The sequence below is a fragment of the Schistocerca serialis genome, chromosome 4 (genome assembly GCF_023864345.2).
Source record: "Schistocerca serialis cubense isolate TAMUIC-IGC-003099 chromosome 4, iqSchSeri2.2, whole genome shotgun sequence".
In the NCBI taxonomy this organism is placed as follows: domain Eukaryota; kingdom Metazoa; phylum Arthropoda; class Insecta; order Orthoptera; family Acrididae; genus Schistocerca; species Schistocerca serialis.
Genome location: NC_064641.1, coordinates 76,384,675 through 76,400,184, shown reverse-complemented (window position 1 = coordinate 76,400,184; position 15,510 = coordinate 76,384,675). Strand labels below are relative to the sequence as shown.

Here is a 15,510-nt window from a genome sequence, read left to right as displayed (position 1 = left end):
TAAATGAAGGAAAATTACATTATTTTAATTGTTTAGGAACATTATCATTCCGATTATTAGTATTTTGATTGACCTGCTATCTTACAATACATCCTTTTTCTGCACTGTAAAAAACCACTAGAAAATAACTTTTCTCACTGTTTTCGTAGTGTAGCTCTGTTTAAAGTCTCTGTTTGTAGTTTGCAAATTTTTCTAATTTAGAATACCTACATCTTACATTTAATTTATGTATCCTTAAATGCGAACATTTAAAGAGTTACCAAACTCCTTCATATGTTGCGTAACATGAAAATATCTCGTGGATTTTTAAATGAAACTAAGCAATGAAAATATTGTTGGATTTTCTACACTTTTGTGTTTTAAAACATACATTTTTATTAATCATACCCTGAAAACAATTAAAATAATTTTTCGGATTTGGTGGTATAGTGAGAGAGTGGAGTTTATTTCATTTAGGTATTAATATGCCTTAAAATGGGTAGCTGAAAAAGTTTTACACTTGTAGGCATTATCATAAATAGTAAGTGCCTGGAATGGTTACTAAAAATGCTTTTGAATGTGTTTGGTAATACCAGGCTCCGTTTACTATTTTGAATGGCACTACCTCTTTCACTTGCCAAAGTTGTTTGTTCCTGTATGAATAGAAAGTAAATGAGAAGTAAATTTTATTAGAAATATCAGTGTGTCTAATTTTTTTAATGTGATAGTTTTGTTTCATTCTTGTGTAAGAAATGTGGATGGAATGTGATCACAGAGGAGTATTTGTAAATATTGGTGTTAAAACTATATTGATTGTGAACTTGTTTACATGTCCCTAAAAACGTTTCCCCCAGAAATGCTATTATCATTGAATCATGGAAAGAACTGATATAATAACTAAAGAAGATTATTGATGATGGTTCTTTATAGCTTTATTGGGACAGTGTCAGTGACAAGTGATTCTGATTGTCTATAATATAGATGTCTTGAAGAACCTTCATGTTTTTGCAGATGTTTCAGTAGTCTCATTTGCTGTTATATTCTTAGAGAACTGACATTTATATGTTGTCTTGTGCGCATTTTATTCGCAATTTTTTAGTGTCTGGCAGCATGTTTCTCAAAATGTTTCTGAAATGTAACTTTCTCCAATAAAGAACCATTCATGTTCATGCAGTTTGTCCTTTGTGAATTATCTTATTCCCATTACATTACATCAAACTATTGCAGCTGAAAGTGTTACGGTTGGATGTTCTTTCTTTCTAATATTTGTACATTCACAGTTGCTGAGCATGATACTGCAATTGTTGTAAGAAAGCCAAATCAATTTCTAAGAAAATAAAATTTTTTTACAAGGAAACTGAAAGAATATTGGAATATAGGTGAAAACAACTTTTTTATGTTAATAGAAGCGAATGTACTTAAAGATAGATATTGAATCTTCATGTTTTTCAGCTTCTGCTTCCTTGATGGCTCTTTGATTGCTTAGTTATAGATTGTTAGACAATGACTTACTATTATTATTTGAATAGTTAGGTAACTAATAGTAATTGTGTTATTAAAAAAAGAATAAAGATGTTTTGTTTGACTTTTTTAAAATTAATTTATATGTTTTTCATGATCATTAATAATATGCACATTTTTAAATGTTTTATACAGCTGTCCATGACATATATTGAAATGTATTTGCAATGTTGATTTTCAATTTTTGACCTTTCTTCACTAAAAGTGTAATTTACTGCATTACTCATTATGAAATTTAATCATGTACTATAGTGAAATAGACTTGTGTTGAGCAGTTACACATTCCTAACCATAATTTAAAATATTTCATTGTTTATATGGCATTGGGACAGTTTAATCATTTCCTGTTGTTTCAGATACAGTATAAAGAAGTGTGTCCTCATGTTTCAAATACAGTACAAAGACATTTAAAAAAAGCTCAACGCACCATCAGAATATTTGAAATGTTCAGAAATGCTTTATTGAGCTGTTCCAGTAGAACAAGCAATACACATGAAGGTTTTCTTCTGTGCTTGCTTGCTTTTCAGGAGTTGACTGGATGGGTTCCTAAAATATAAAAAACTGATTCGTTGCTTGTGTGTATGTCTTTGTTGGCTTGGCATGTGCATGTGGAATTTAGGGGTATTTGGTTAGAGTCTGTTTTCCTTCTTAAAATTCTTTATTCTTTCATTTATTGTCTTCACTATGCTATTTTTTCTCAGTATGCTTGCTTTTTAGGTATTGGATACAAACTTTATAGTAAGACCATTTCTGTCCACATAATTTTTTAAAAAAATGCTGTAACTATCAGTGTGAAGTACTCAAAATGATCTAACTTGCAAGTGCATGTGTGTTTCATTACTGGCAAAAGGTTGTTCAGTGGTCTAAAGGAAAATGAGAAATAAAGCTGCTGCTTTGCATATTTTTATAGACATTACCATACCATCTAATTGTTATAAATCATTGTGTTTAATTTTTGTCATAATTTGATTTCGCTTCAGGTATTCCTCTTTTTTTTTTTCTTTAGCATTCTGATTCAGTATTTGGCGAAATTGAATGTTCACAGGTTAGTTATCTGCGACATGCATGATAATGTCCTGTAATACATTTCACTTAAATTGTGCCCTCTGTTAGAAATTAATTTTCCTGTTATTTTCTGTTATATATTCACATGACTTGAATTGTATAAAAATTTGATTTTAACTGGGTGTGCCAATGGGAAACTAGCATCCATTTATATAACCAAAGAAAAATAAGTACTATCCATAAAATCCCAATAATTCAGAAATGACTTGGTTGTACATAACTGCAAGAAACAGATGTGTTTATTCATGCAACTACTTTGAATATGGAGTAGTTATTGTGAGCATTTTTGATTACAACTTCAATCATTACACAGGATTTGTAAATGCTCGCTTGTGTACTATGTGATGACGAAGGGTCGGGTTTCTAACTGCCTGCAGCTACTGTAATTTCATGAAAATGAGATCCTTGCTGTAAAAGAAAGTAATCTCATTGCATTTCTCATCTCTCAACTTAAAATTAGTTGAAATTATTTTTCTGTAATGAACATAAAATAATTTTGTTCCACTGCTTGTTTTCATAAAGAGATTCAGTTGTCAGCTGACTAAGACAAAGGTCACTACTAGGTAAACAAAGAAAATGTAGCAGCAACGAAATCAGCTGACTTAGGTGATCCACATTTCGTTGATATTCTCCTCCACTCCACCTCCCCTTACACTCCTCCCTTTGATGTATACGAGAGAAGATGAAGCACTGGACAGATGTTTTTAGTGATTTAAGTGTGAAATCATTGCTGATGCTGTGTTCACTGTTTCACAGTATGATAATAGCAAATTGAATGCCTTGTGTGTGTGTCGTGTACATCAAGGTACTAGTAAGCCACTTTTTCATTTTTGTGCACTTTTTCTCATTATCCTTTTCTTGCTAGACTGCTTATTGTACTGCAGCTGTGACTTGGATCATAATCTCTTTTGCTCTTGCCATGACCTTGGACATGACGGTATTTTTTTCCTATTTTAGCTCACGTTCAGTTTCTTCAATCACTCTTTCTATGTCAATCCCTTCCCACCTGCATTAGTTATTTCTCACATAGCTTCCAAGGACATAAACAAGTATATTCTCACAACTTCCTCTTCCAACTGCCCTATTGTCCCTTCGATAGTTTCATCTTCTCTTATCCCCTTTGAATTTTTTTAATTTTATATTTAAAGAGGGAAGACTACCTTTGTCATCTCTCTGTTAATTCTTGACAAGACAGTGAAGGAAAGTTATTTACTAATATAGAATGTTGCCCTCTATTATTATACAACATTCTTTTCTTCTTCTGCTTCGCAGATGGATCGCGTAGGACCACACGTAATCAACATTTGTTGGCTTTCATTTTCGCCCAGTATTCCTTCATAAGCAACGAATGGGCTAGCTTTCATTGCATAGACCACATATGTCGGTTAGTTTGTCTCTCTTCTTCCTCAAAACCCCGTGTGTTTGTGATTTTTCTGATTTTATTTCTGTCATGTAGATTTGTAGACCCTAATTCTCTCAGGTCTTTTTCCGTCTGTTGGTACCAGTTCAGTCTTGTAGTTTTGTTCTTTAAAAATGTATGGATTTTGTGTGTTAACCTGTTTGAGTCCATTCTTTCTAAATGCCCCATGAATTGGATCCTTCTCATGCACATTGTGTCTGTTAATTTGGAGATATTTTTATATATTTCTGCATTGGGTTTTGGATAATGCACACCATCTTTAGTTCTTGGTCCTAGGATTTTCCTCATTGTTTTACGTTCTTTCACTTCTAATTACCCTTTTGGTGTTCTGTGTTGAAGGTTTAGTGTCTCAGATGCATAGAGAGCTTCGGGTTTAATTACTGTTGTGTAGTGTTGTATTTTGCAGTTCCACAAGAGACTCTTTTGGTTGTACATGTTTTTTGTTAACTGAAACGCCGTCTCCATTTTCTGGACTCTTGGTCTGACAGATTTCTTTTCATTACAATTTTATGCAATCCATTCACCTAAATATTTAAATTGTTTTGCTCCAGAGATGTAATTATTACCAATTTTGAGATCAGAAGGTGCATCTTTGATGTCAGTCATAAATTTTGTTTTTTCAAATGAAATTTTTAATCCTATTTTTGCTGCCTGCTCTTGTAATAATTCTAGCTGTTTCTGTGCATCGGTAATGTCTTGTGCGATCAGTGCCATGTCATCAGCAAATGCTAAACAGTCTGAATTATACGCCCTTACGTCTTGGGCACAGTCTGTGTGCTGGTGCATCTGCACCTGCTTTTCTCCATTCTCCAACAACTTTTTCAAGAGCACAATTGAAGAGCACTGGGGACAGTACATCTCCTTGTCGTACTCCTGTGTCTGTTTCAAATTCTGTACTCAATTCTCCCATAAATTTTACTTTGGATTTGGTCTCCGTGAGTGTTTCTTTTATGATGTTTGTTGCCTTTTGATCCAGTCCAAATTCTGTTAATACCTTAAAAAGCAATTCTCGGTCTATAACATTCTTTTATTCCTTTTCATTTTCAATATATTTTGGTTTTGTGGGCTTTTGGGGTCGAATGCACACTTCTCTTTCTTACGTTTGCATTTTCATTTTAGAGGTCGCTCTCTCTTGTTTTTTCTGTAATACTCTCTTCTGTTTTTCATAATACTCTTTTCTGTTTTTGCACTGGGGACAGTATTTGAGATACTTGCTTCACATGCAGGATGATAGAAAGTTCAAATCCGTATTAGGCCTTCCAATATTCAGGCTTTCTGTGATATCCCCAAAATCAGTTAATATGAATGTCAGGGCAATTACAATGTCCTCACTCGTTTCGTCCTGTACAACTTTGTGCTCCATTTCTAAAAATAAGAAAATAAAACTTTTTTCCTGGCAATCTGTATTTGGTACAAATAATTAAGTTTTAACTTCATATTAGCTACATAACTACAACAACAAACAGAGAGAGAGAGAGAGAGACTGAAAATATTGTTAAGCTTTCAGATGTTGTGGTTCAGACATGTTTGCTGCATTAGTTAGCTCAAAAAAAGGACGTTGTCCAAAAGCTTGATTACATTTTATGTACATCACAACCACTCAAGGTCTCTACTATGTTGTGACTTGTCATATTTACTCCTATAATTATTCTTAATGATGTATTATTAAATACAAGTGCTTATTTATTGTTGCTTTTTGCTTTACTCAGGAATGGACAAAATTTTATGTTTTGGTAGAATTTGTGCATTAAATGTGAGGCTGTATTCTTTACACGGAACTGTTGTTTTATTAACATTAGTTGTATATTGTCGAATAATCACTTACTGAAATTAAATGCATTATTTGTAGCAAATTTGCGATCACCACAGATGTTAATAATCAAGCCATTAATGTAGTGGAAAACTAACCAGGTGTTTAATGTTCTTGAGCTTGCCTACCAACTAACGTAGCATAGTGCATTATACCTGTCAAGAAATCTTTTTGTTAGATGTACTGTACCAAAGAAATGCTTTTGTATAAGACTTATATGCAATACTAACAGTGTTGAGCTGAAAGACAGCTACTCTCCTTTAGCACAATATGGTGAATGGCTAAATTATATGCAAAAGGTAGAGGTGATTGCTTAGGTTTCTGACGTCTCCATGGTGTAGATAGTAGAAAGTTTGAACATGTAGATGTAAACATGTTTCTCATGCTGTGGGTTTCCAGTACTGAGTTTTCATCATTTCTTATTTTCATGCTTATCCTACTTTTCAGTCCTTAATATCAAAGGTGAGTGACAGTCTGTCCACTGAATTATGAATTTTATGTGAAGTATGAGATGGAAAACTAGTCAGAGAAACAGTTTTTGTCATATGGGTAACTCGCTTTTTACAAACTGTTTTTTATAAATGTGTGGGGTACAGCAAGAGCACTTACCTTTACTCAAGTATGTAAACAAAAAAGTTGTGAATTTCAGAAAAAAAATTATGTGTAATAGTGTATTGAAGGTCATACAGGAAATGCCTATTTTGTTGTTAACAGATATTGTTTATCAATACCACTACTACCATTTCTGAGGAACCTGGTGAAATGCAAAATCATTGATAGTGAGTGAACAACATGAAATCCTTTAATTAACATTAAATAATTACCATTTTTATGACTAATGTAAATATCCAATTGTGTAACATCTGTTTCCACTTTAAATTTTGATGTTCTGTATTTTTTTATTTTTGATAAGTGGTAGAATGAGTTGTATTTTTATGCTATTATTTCTTTTTCTTTTCCTTTTTTTCACATACAGCTTACACACTTCCATCATCTACTGGCAGCTACAGCTTTTTCAGAGACAGAAGTGTGCCTGCAAATACTTTCGTCCCCGGCCAGCTAGAAGCATTTGAGTGTCCCAAGTGCAAGAAACTATACAAATACAGAAGAAATATGCAGTCACATTTGAAGATGGAGTGTGGAAAAGACCCACAGTTTCAGTGTCCATTGTGCTTTAAATTATATCGACAGAAATCTAAATTGAATATCCATTTTCGAATTAAGCATAGTGATATGCAGCTATGAAAATATGTTCTTTCTGATTTCTTTTCCCCCTTTGTGTACTAACTGCTTCATATAGTGTTAGTGAAATGAAGATGAAATCATTCATACTCTGAAACTTGAAATGGTTGACTTTCACTTGCAGCAGAACATTTGATGGTCAGATGCTCTTTTATTTAAGCTTTGAAGCTTCTAGAAAATAGGGTCCTTTTGCCTTCCCCTGGCTTAATATTTTTACTTCTGCACTTCCTTTAATTAAATATTGTTCATTACCCTTACATATAATAATATTATTCTCGATACCTAGAAACTACTGGATGTTTCTTTACTTCCAGCGCTACGTGTTGTTAATGTATTCAATTACTTGTAAAATAACCTCTGCCAATTATAGCTTTACAATATTTCAGCTAAGCTCCTTCTAAATATTAGGAGAAAATATTGAGTGTATCTCAGTTGTCACATATGATGCAGTATTGTGAATACAGGATAAACAGAAATATGAGTAAAAACATACAGACTGAATGTCATACTACATTAAGTTCCATATAAAGGTACAACCTATTCCCCTATTTTGATTCCCTTCTTCTTATGCCTGATTTTATGTTCTACATCATTCCAACATATTCTTCTTGTTCCTAACCCTGACAAATGAAATGCATGCTGTCAAAGTTTGAGTTTTTCCCCACTGGTCATGCTATTGAATTTAGTTCAGCATCTTGTTTTGGTCAATAATTAGTTTGATATAGTCTTGCAGTGCGTGAAGTTGCAGTTTTTATCATCATTTCTGAATCTGTATTCTCATCCCTCAAGAGAAATATTTGTAAGGTTGCAGTGCTGAACAAATATGGTAACTTAAATCTACAGTATAGATTGTAGCAGATTGTAAAATAACATCATGGACAGTGCTAGCAGCTTATGATACAGTCTTTAATGTGCTTGAGACTCACCGGAGACTTTATCTCGAGGCATAGTCATTCCGACAACATAATTTAGTGAATCAGAGAAGATTTTGATGCAGTTCTCTTTACATATTTGCAATATCTTTGTTGATAAATAACATTACAGAGATCACAATTGCATAGCACAGATTATAAAAACAAACTGGAAGCAACATTTTCATTCCATTCATATGTTGTCAGTTGAATTTGTATGAGGTTTCCTTTTACGCATTTGGTTTTTTATTATCACAGCAAAAAGTAACCTGCGATTTAGCTAATAATAAGAATTATTGTTAATGATACTCACCTCCACAGCTAATATGTGCTTGTGTGGAGCCAGTAACTCAAGAGGTAGCCATTTTGTTCCGTTCACAGAAGATATTTTCATCACCAGCCTTTGGCTGACGAGCATATACCAGTGAACACTGCCATATGACTGTGTCTTTTACTGTTACTGAACTGGTCATCTAAAACTTACATTTCAGTGAAGATCTCAAATTTCTTTACTGAATGCTTGTTACAAAAGTAACCAAAAAATCAGGAACCCTGAGCTTCTCAATTACTGGACCATTTTTGATGTAGTAGTTGTTGTTAGTTCTGTGCAGATTGAGGAAGTATTAAATATGAAGCATGTACTCTTCTACACTAGAAGTCACTGTCACCGTAGAAGCTGCATTGCAATGTGACAGTCAACAATGCCATCATTTCTTATAGTGTCAGTGTAGCTACTCTTTCCTTTCTTTGTAGCTATGGTACTAAACATCTTTTCAAATCAGTGGTGACAAGGTTATAACCTAGACAAATACAGTTTTAGGCACTTCTTCACACACTTTTAATATTTATGAACAGCACTATGAGAACCATTGTATGTTAATTATCTTTGTACACATCACATTGCATTTTTACTCTATTTAGTTATAGATGATGGTGCTATTATCGTTTGTTTTTGGTTTTCCCACTGATGATTCAATTTGCACACAGTATTTCGATAGTGATACTACTCTTTTCAGTTTTATTATAAGAATGTGTTTTATTACTTGGCACTGACAGAACATTGTATGCTAGGTACGTTCCTTTGCCCGATATTCCATTGATTGCAGGCCATAAGTGAGAGGGCAAGAGCTTAGATTTGATATGAATGAGAAATGAAACTTTGTCAAAGTCTTGGTTTAAATTGCCCATAAAAATGAATGTATGCTTTTTTCCCCACGTGAGCCACAGCAGAGAAAGAGAGAGAACTACACGCATTTAATGACAGTGACTGACAATGACATGAAAATATATGTTTGTAAATAACTAACAATACTAGAAAATTGAAATCTGAAAACCACAGTGTGTGAGAGAGAGAGATTCTAATCCTCCTGTAAAGAGAAACAATGTGGCGATATAGTATGCAAATAAAAGTGAATACAGTTAGTTGGTTGAAGCTGTTGAGTGAGATACACTTACCAGAAACTAACAAATGGGTGTGCCTTGTGAAATTAACCTAAAGAATACATGGAGATTTGTCCACCCGGTAAGTTGAGTGTCAAAAGGGCAGTCAAATGTTGTCTGCAACAGTGCTAGCTATTATCTAAGGGTGACAGGTATAAGGGGCATTTAAAAAGAAACGAGCTGGAGGCATAATTACAGAAACCAGTGTCTGTATGTTAGAAGTATTGACCCTGGCTGTTGAGACACCTGTCCCACTGTGACACAAGGCGGTGAATGACTGTCTCATAAAATTCCTGGGGCTGCGATGTTAACCAGTTCTGCACGTACAGCTGGATGCTATGTCGGAGGCGAATCGTTTGCCCCTCAGAGCCTTTTTAAGGGGACCAAAAATGGTGTGATCACAGGGAGAGAAGTCTGGACTGTATGGAGGGTAGCTGAGAACCTCCCATTTGAAATTTGAATTTCTGCAGGAGTGTCGTGACTGTGTTGTCTGAGTGAGACTTTGCATTGTCGTGGAGCAGAATGACCCCATGGGTGAGACTGCCTGGTCATTTTGATTTGATCGATCGGTGAAGGGTGGTCTAGGCTTGTGAGTAACGCTTGGGCATTCACTGTTGTCCTGTGCTGGAGGGATTGAATCAGAAGGGGCCATCTACATCAAAGAAGAACGTCAGCACAACCTTTCCTGCGCTGGTGTGGATGGCCTTGGCTTTTTTTTGGTGGTAGTGACTCTGGATGCTTCCACTGGAGACTTTATCATTTTGATTCTGGTTCGAAGTGATGACACCGTGACTCATCTCCAGCCACCACTCGTGCCAGGAACACATTCCCTTCCTGATCATAGTGCTGCACATGAGCAAGACAGTGGGCCATTCGACACGCTTCTGGTGTGTTTGAAGACTGTGGGGCACACACTTTGCGCATATGCAGTCGTTCCTTCATGATGGTGTGAAGACTTTCCAATGCTCAATCCGACCACAGCGGCTAAGGCTTTCACTGTCACTCTGTGGTCCTGGGTAATGAGTGCATCCACCAGCTGGACGATGTCATCAGTAATGCAGTGTAGTGCTCCAGACTGTGCATCATCGGCTAATGACACCCGTCCTTCCCTGAAGCGCTTGTGTCACGCCTTGATTCTTGCAAGCTGCTAGCTCTGAATAGTCACGTGACATGCACGCATGCCCTCTAGCAACGGGCTGTGAACTTCCACATTCTGGTCAGAACTACACCTTGTTGCACATGGCACAATATTACCCTCCAGTCACCAGTTTGTGCATTCCAGATTCTGGTTTGTTTCTTTTTGAATGCCCCTTATACTTACAAAAGTTAGAAAAATACGAAACAAGTGGTCTAGGTAATCAGCTGGTATGGAATTAAAGTTTTGGAAACTGCCGTTTCTGACGTGAAGTATGCACAAGGAGGAGGAGGAGGATGATGAGGATGAGGATGAGGTGATGCACAGTAGCAAGGAGCAGTGTACTACATGAAGTGCCTGCCAATAGTATCATTCTGCTCCATCTGTCTGTAGTTTGCACTTAAGACAGAGCACAGAATTGTTAGTGTTGATTTTCGTGTTAGCAAGGGAATGCTGAGACTGTTCGAGCTATTGTAGTTTTCATTAGTAGTAATGCGAAACAGTTGCAACAAGTTTTACATTTGTAATCAATGGCAGCAGTTTTCAGAGTATACAAATTTTTTGAGAGAGAGTCAGAAGCATAACATTTTCCACATGTTGTCCATGCCCCATTGATGCCAGTTGCCAGAGGAGAAAACAAGTTGGTGTGTACGTTGTACGACAGTGACACAGTGCAGACAGGATATGGCACAAAGTATTCTCTCTCTCTCTCTCTCTCTCTCTCTCTCTCTCTCTCTCTCCCTCTCCCTCTGTCATCCTTCCTTCCTCCACTCTCTTTTGCTCTGCAGAACATATCATTCCCCCGACTTTTAACTTGCACACCACTCTAGCTGAGATATGTGCCTAGTGACTAGATCTGTCATATCAATTAATCATGTGCCTCCTGCATTTTCGTGAATTGACAGGAACAGGCACAGTGAGAAACTTGCCCAGCTCAAGTGCGTACACCATTCCATGTATTGTGTACTTAAGACCATTAGTGACATTACAATCAAAGCAGATAGTTACATACACTTTTAAAGCAATGATCTGACAACTGTATGATGAAGGAAGACTCATAATTACTACGAGTGAAGTCAGGAATATTTCCTGTTTAAATCCTTAGATTCTTTTGGTTGTGTTGCCTATCTTTGGATGTATCTCCTTTCCTGCAAAAACGTTGGAAAGGCCACATATAAATATTTAGATCATTGATCTTTGAACTGAAGTATGCAATACCATAGTTTACCCGTAACCATGTGAACAATAATGTGATTGAAACTTGTGCAGATATCGCTCCTCATAAAATAATTGTTGATTCTCATTTGGTTTTTGTATTCATGCACTCACCAAGAGAATCTAGTTTTCATGCTAGGTTTGCCAAAGATTCCCTCATCATGAATGTTTGTAAGAACTTCCCAAAATTTGTAAATCATTTCTCCACTTTTATTAACGGATTTGCATTAATTGTAAATGCTTAAAATTAACAGCAGATATTGGATGATTATGTCGTCCCTTTTTTTAAGAATTTACATAAGTTAATGGCATTCATAACGGACAAGATCGTTTATTTTGAGATATGTCTACACTCCCATAATAGAAGTGCGAAACCAGTGGATTGTCAATACAGACAAGCTACCTAGATGACCTAGATGTTGAAAATGCAGTCTTAATATGTAGCATAAATCATTATTTACAGCCAGTAATCATCTGATTTTGAAATAGCGTTACTTGTAGCAATACTGATTTCATTGTAGCTTAACATGCCTTACGGCTGGTAGTTTGGCCCAGTTTGCAAGCCGAAAACCTGAGTACAGAGCAGCGTCCAGCAGTACTACTATTTTTAACTCCTCCCACATCCTTTACATGGGAAGTTCACTTCATTTATCATTATCATGTGCATAAGCCATTTTAAATCTACTATTCCATGCACTACAGCCTTCAGTTATATTAATCAGTGTTGCTCCTGCATGTCATTTACTCATTGTTTATTCATGTCAGTCTCTTCTCATCTCTTGGAATCCAGCAAACTACTTTGTTGGTCCATCTACAATCCATTCACAAAGCTACATGTCCGGCCCAACTCCATTTGATTTTCATCACAGTCATAATTATGACTTCCATTCCCATTTGCTTCCATATGCTGCAATAATTATTTACGCTGCTGCCAGTTTCCCAAATCATTTTTATTCCTACTCTTGCTCTACTGTTACTTGACCTAATACGTTTAATTCTATTATGCCCATATTGTTTTCTAGTTTCATATGCTATGTTAGTGTCCTGACAATCTACATGCCCACCCTAATTAGCGTTCTCTTTTTCTGTGATATCTGCTTCCAAGGACACCAGCAGTTCAGAAATTTTGCACCTTAAGACCATAATTGTCATCACGATAGCTCCTCCCAAGTAATCCTTACCTGGAGATCCAAATGAAGGTCTATTTTCATATGAAATATTTCACCCAGGAGGAAGCCATTATTACGGTTACAGCAGAAAACTAATCTAGCAGAGGTGGATAATCTGGTTGTTTTTCATTGCCTTCAGCACCAAAGTACTCCAGCCATTAAAGCAAGCTAAATCACACTTACTGATAGTGTCACAGTGCCATAGCAATCCTGTTGATTTCTGTAAACTGGAGAAACTGTCACTTTCCTCTAGGGTGAAGCCTCTCTGTGTACCTTCCTCAACCTGCGTGGATATGTTTGTGTGTAAATCTGAAAATGATGGTCAAGAAATGTCTTGATGTATTTACAGTTTGTGCATTTTACATATACAGTTATTTATGCCCACTGCTATGCCACTCTGTGATCATCCTCACTCATTGTCTTGCATAACTACCTTGCATTAGCCTACTGTTGACAACTAACCATGGACTACAGTCATTGACAACCTGTCAAAAGCAAATCTAAATATCTTTATGTTATTCCTAGACCTTGCATGATGTTTCCTCGAAAGATATGACCAACAATCCCAAAAAGGCTCAAGCAAGGGAGAAGTCGAATTCCTGGTAACCCGAAGTAGCAAAACAGTAATTGATGACCTGGGTCATAGTCTGAATGCGTATTGTTTCACTAGGTACATTCAGTTTTCAGTTTATTAGCGTCCTTGTAGTACATCATCAAAATGACGTAGGACTTGTCAATAAACATTACAATTTAAAATACATGTACATGAAAATTTATAATTGAATTTACTTGTCACTTAAACATTACAATTTTAATAGAACTATAAGAACATTAACATAAAAATACACAAGTAGGATAACAACATACAAAAAAATAAAAGCTAGTGATTCTCACATCAAAGATTACTTCCATTCTTATATTAACACTGTTTCACACTTTCATAGAAACAGCAAGTATTTAAATGTGAGCAATTACACATATTTACCATGTCAGGGAAATATTAACTGCGCTTTTATTGTCAATGATTCATAAACTCTTCAGTACTGTAAAAACTATTGCTCAGTAACATGTTTTTTTAATTTTCTTTTAAATATGTGCAGTTTTGGTATTATTTTTAGTTCTTTGGTGAGAGCACTGTAGAGGATTTTGGGTTGGTATAGTAAACATTTGTGATACATAGCTGTTTTATGAATTTCTCTGTGGAAATCATTTCTATTCTTCATTTCGTAGTTGTGAAATTCACTGTTTAATGTAGAAAATTCCTCATTATCTTTTAAGAAACATATGCTTACATATATGTATAAGGATGGTAGTGTCATGATTTTTAATTCTTTGAATGCATGCCTACAAGAGTCTCTATATCCTATACCTCTTATAATTCTGACTGCCTTCTTTTGTAGTCTAAATGAATGTTTTCTTAGACTGTTGTTCCCCCAAAACTGTACACCGTATCTTAATAAACTTAGAGGAAAAAGTGACATTAGCAAGAGACGAAGCAGACAGCAGATGAAAACAGACTCATTGTGAATGCCAAAAAAACAACGTGGATCAACTTCAGACCACAAAGGTGGTTTATGAACAGATCAAAGTTACCTGCAGGTGTTCGATATACACTTAATATTATGAAGGAATTTTTGTGAAATTCTACTTCCATATGCTGCTCTAGGCAAAATTTATGAATGTCTATGCTCTTAACACCTCCCACCTGCCCCCCCCCCCCCCCCCCCCCCCCCATGAACCATGGACCTTGCTGTTGGTAGGGAGGCTTGTGTGCCTCAGAGCGATACAGACAGCCGTACAGTAGGTGCAACCACAACGGAGGTGTATCTGTTGAGACGCCAAACATGTGGTTCCTAATAGCATTTGTGAGACCACAACTGAAAAAAGTTTAATGTTGTAAATAATATACAATTAGATAATTGCAAGATCAAATACAAATATTTTGTCATGCAATAGTGTCAATGTCAGTTGTGTAAATCTAAATGTACACATTCAAATATGTAACACAAGGACAATTCAATTTAAGGACTGTAAAATTACTAAGAGACACAATGTATATCCCATACCTACCTTCAGGCACATTTAAAAGTGAAAATCAAGTGGCATTGTTATGATGGATTGATGATTTATTGCACATTTTGATCTAATACCAGCTGCAGGAAGTCAAAATTTTGAAAGGAGATCTGTGACAAAATTTTTTTCCCGTTGTAATTGTGTATTTTGTTTTATATTTATAAAATTTATGAAATCATGTATTGTACTAGTAAACTCATGATCATCTTGAATAGTGGTGGTCATTTTTGTATTCAAAGGACTGAAGGCAATGGCATACCCAGGATCTGAACTGGAAAGGGGGGGGGGGGGGGGGGGGGGTTAGGTCATACTAGTTTCAGGAAACAAGGACTCGAGACAACATACAGCACTTCTTATTAAATAAAACAGTAAACCAGTGAAAAACTGCTTTTAATAAACATTTTAAATACAGGAATGCACTTTTACAATCTGAGAAAACATGCAGCATTTCTTATTAAATAAAACAGTAAACTAGTGAAAAACTGCGAATATCTTCTGCCCCCCCTGCCCCTCGCTGGGTACGCCCATGA

General features: G+C 35.7%; 1 protein-coding gene across 1 annotated transcript in view; it reads left to right on the top strand.

Annotated features, from left to right (window-relative positions):
* LOC126474245 (zinc finger protein 836-like) overlaps nt 1–15,510 on the top strand; it is a 132,578-nt gene that overhangs the window by 13,000 nt on the left and 104,068 nt on the right. The window lies entirely within an intron of this gene.